Genomic DNA, 4,617 nt, shown 5'->3' with positions numbered 1-4,617 from the left:
ATATATATATATATAATTTACACACATATACAAAGTAATTACGAGTTGAATCAATAAATAACTTCAATTTGAAATAATTTTTTGTGATTGACAGATAATAAAAAATATATATAACACCGAATATGGCATCCATAAAAATAGTTGATAGTGATTATATGATTACTAGAAATACAAGGAGAGTATTATTAATTTAATATCTTGTTAAGACAAGCTATTATTAAATGCAATAAATTTTCTATGTGAAGTTGTTTTTTCATCAATATAAGTAAAAAAAGGGCAAAGAATCAATAATGTAACAAAGAACTTTAATTTGACTCATGAAAATAATATAATAATTACAAAGAACAAAACATACATACAACATATGTTCTTTTTATGTATATTTTATTGCGCGCGCGTACACAATATAGCTATAATAATAGATCAGATTTAAATAAATAATTTTAAAATGAGATACCAAGATGGCCAACAAGTTTCTTACAAGTGATCTGAAAATATCTAGGAACAAATCAGCGAATAAATTCGTTCGAACATTTAATCTAGAATGGTGCAATGATAATGACGACTTAAACGATAACTTATAATTATAACTTAAAATGATGCGAATGATTGTGGCTCGCCTTATCCTTGTCAAAGAATGCTGAGAATTCTGCAATTTGTAATAGTAATTCCTAATGACATATTTTGCGGATATTATGAAATATTCTGGATCAGCACACTCTCTTTGAGATCATCTTAGTACTCGTTCCTGAAGATTATATCTGTATTTTTTGTCGTGTGGGAGATGGTACGCGATGATAAATTGCGTGTGGATAAGTGCAATAATTATTCAGTTAAAGCGAATCGCCGGTTAACATCAAGATGTAACATCAAATCCATGATAACTTTTTAAATGGCGCGACGTTTTTTTTATTTCCCACCGTTAGCAAACAAGTGTGTTTTCATGCTCATTAAATCCCAATTAATTATGTGATTATCTATTTAATTTAACATCCAGTATCTCGTTCTACTTCATAAACGTGCAGAAGCCTGAGAGAAGCTTGGCACGTTGGCTCATTTGGCCTTCAAGTTAAATGCCGAAGTTGCTCTGATGCAACGAACATTTATGCAAGTATAACGCGGTACAGCGTAACAATTTACTGTTAATTACAGTTTTTATTTCATAGCTAGTATGATCGAAATTAGTATGCTATTAATCATCTTAAGGAATCGTTCGTTTCCAATTTATTTAGTTTTTTTTATATTGACATTACATGCATGGAATCGATTGATAATGCACGCACACGTTGAGTTTCTCATTGCTTAATACTCCATCTGCAATCATATTTTTACTTCCTTTATAATCTGAATTTTTTATTCAAGTTTTTTTAAAAATATGAGAAAATTCAGGGTCATTTTTTAACATTACTGTAGTGAATAGTTTTTTCGATTATTTTAAGAGAAGAAACCGATCTCCACTTTACTTTATTTCGAAAAAAATTGAGAATGAAATTTTGCTTGTATAAAAAAGACAGATTACAGGGTTAATATTGCTTTCTATTTCGAATTAATTATTAGCAACAGTTGCACAATTAAAAAACGATATGTGTGGCATTCAGAAATACAAATATTCTACCAATCAGGAAGAATGTTAAATAAAACTCACGTTCCTGATTTAATAGGAATTGATGAAATCTCAAGTTACATATCTCTTTCATTCGGAATACTTTCACATCTTTTAACACATGATCAGTTTTCAAAGCATATTTCGCTTTTCATACATTTATCTCTCAAAAATAGCTAGGGGCCTTATAAACTGTTTATAAGCGTTTATGGAAATTGTTGTTATTATTATTTATGTTGTTAATATAAATATGTTAAAAGTTTACATGTCAAATTTACATTTATAAAACTTCTTTTCCGCAAAAGAAACACATTTCATAAACGCTGTCTCGAATATAAAGTATCTTGAAAGAATAATTTTCGTTTTCCAAAAGAATCCTTCAAAAGTGTTCTAGAAAGAGATTATAAATATTTCACAAAGCAGAATAACTAGATGACTTAATAATTTACTATTTTTCTGTTCACTTTATTTTGTTTCTTAAAATATAATGTATTGTATATTGTATACAAAACTATTTCTTTAATGTATGAATTTTTGCTTAATCCTGAATTCCAATCAGCTTTAATATAAAAAATTGGATGTTTGTGAAAGAAAGTCTCTATAAATATTAAAAAATATTCTATAAGAATTAAGAAGTATTGAATTGCCCAACATTAGTAAAACACATTATATATACGCCATTACTAAACTGAAAAACATTTAATGTTCGACTATAAGTAGTCATAAATGCGACAGCGTCATAAGAAATAATGACACGCTATATTCGCTTCAATATATCGATATAAGTACCTTTAAAATTATTGTGAGTTTTACTATACATACATTTTCCATAATTATTTCTATATCCGCGGAGCAAAAGATTGTAAGTCCAAAGAAGTTGTTATTTCGAGAAAAACTTGCAAAAGATTAGAATAATGTCGATCTATTTTTAAAATTAAAAAAACAAATGAATATGCAAAATCGAATCAATTTGTTGAGTTTGTTATTTTGCGTTTTTCGAACATAGATTTAAAAAAAAAATGTTTTAAAAAGTTAGAAAAACTAAATAGCTTTTGATGTTTCGGAGTTTAAGGTTAATTGAGATGTTACGTATCTGTCGTCGAGGTCCGCGTATTAAAATGAAGAGGCCATATGTAAGCCGTCAACTGCTTTTTCGGTTACGTATACACTCGTAATCTCGGCGAAGACGGATACGTTTCCCTTCGCTTTTACTTTCTCCGGTATTTTGTATGTTGTGTGACGCGCGATCGTTAAATCTGATCGGGATGAGATCGAGTTCTGCAATAACGGGCGCGTGCGACCGTGCATTTCAATCGAAAAGATAATAACAGCAGATATCGACGCTGACAGTGGATAGTTTATTGAATTCCAATGAGAGAAGTGACATCGATCGATATACATATTATGCGTCCTTTCCATCCAGGTCTATCGGGTATTTCCATATTCGCCGATCGATCGGCGGAAGCCATTACGGCGCCGTTTGTGATTCCGCGGCGCGTCTGAATGTTTCTCGTGAAATTAAAAGGCGCTTTCTATGAAGGCGAAGGCGACTAAATCAGAATGATCCATGTAATCAGAGATGATGGCCGTTATATATCGGTCTGCGATTTACATACATTACGTTGATCAGCATAATGTATCAGATAATCCTCCGAGCGCTATGTAGGTTTCTCGGTTAATCAAAAGTTAATTCTTCCTTATATATGTAAATATTGACGAAACTTCAATTTCCGACCTTAATTCTAAAGTTCTTGCAATGTAATAAAATGTAATAAAAATGTAATAAAACTTGTAATAAAAACATCTTGGAGATTTTTTACTTAAACACGTTTTTTTAAACACGCGCTATTAATCTTCCGGAACCGATCTATTGGATTCATTCAATTAGAAATCTCTTTGTAAAATATATCTCTTTGTAAAAAATATCATTTCAATTTTTTTTGTTACACCTGCAAATTTAGATTATTTCTATTAAAGTAATTTTATTATACGTTTAGTATTTATCCCTTTTTATGTTATTCCTTTTTTTGTTCCGTAAAATTAATTAGTATGTTTAATTATTATAAATTACACACATATATATATATATAAATCTTACACAACCAAAGAACCAATATTTCTTTACTGTAAGTAAATGTTCACCTAGTATTATTTAAAAAAATGTATATTAAGATTTAGTGATTTTTTTCAGTGTACAACAAAGTAACCTTATTGTTTCGAATAATTGAAATTTAGTCTCACGTAATTAACTAAAACGCGATAACTTTGTGATTTCCGTTCCGATTTAGCAAAACGCTAGATTTTAAATTCGTCTTGGAGTCCACAGCTGAAAGAACACTAGGCAGATCTGGAGCAATTGTGAACGCAATGCCGGGAATCCAGTCACTTGACAAAGGTAGACAGCCCCGGAGGTGGCGAATGTGTCGTCACGGCACGTCGTGTCGCGGCGACCGCAATCCTTCTTTTTTTTCCCCTCTCGGTACTCTCCTCTGCTATAGAAAGTGAGCACACAGGCGTGGTGTGTGAAATGTATAACACGTGGAAAAACGGCAGCTCGTTAAAACGTACAGCTTGCGAATTACGAAAGATCTCGGAATTGATTTGGACCTGTTCGATTCGCAATGTGGTGTGGCCGGAGATGTGGCCCGCGGCAACTAAAAATTAAATACGGTCGAGGACGAAAAGATTTCCTTTCTAGAGATTGTAATAGGACTACCGGAACTGTCGTGCATTGCCGAAATCGAATTGTCAAAATCAGACAGGAAGCTGCACAAAAATCCTATTGTCTTTGATATAATGAACATAGAAAAAAAGATCGATATCTCCATTATGACACAATCGATTAATGGCTCAAAATGATGAGCACTCCGAATTTTAATATTTTTTTGCTGACGATAGATGATAATGTTCTGATAATGAATTGTAGGTTCGACAATCAAACTTGCTAGACTTACGTTGTGACAAATTAGGACTGAAAATAAGATATAGCTATTATTATATATTATATATATATA

At 31.4% G+C, this 4,617-nt stretch overlaps 1 protein-coding gene across 10 annotated transcripts in view; it reads left to right on the top strand.

The window, feature by feature from the left end:
• Positions 1-4,617, top strand: part of LOC108684825 (coiled-coil domain-containing protein AGAP005037) — a 114,207-nt gene that overhangs the window by 39,943 nt on the left and 69,647 nt on the right. The window lies entirely within an intron of this gene.

The sequence above is a fragment of the Atta colombica genome, unplaced genomic scaffold (genome assembly GCF_001594045.1).
Source record: "Atta colombica isolate Treedump-2 unplaced genomic scaffold, Acol1.0 scaffold140, whole genome shotgun sequence".
In the NCBI taxonomy this organism is placed as follows: Eukaryota; Metazoa; Arthropoda; class Insecta; order Hymenoptera; family Formicidae; genus Atta; species Atta colombica.
This window is presented reverse-complemented; position numbering and strand designations above follow the sequence as displayed.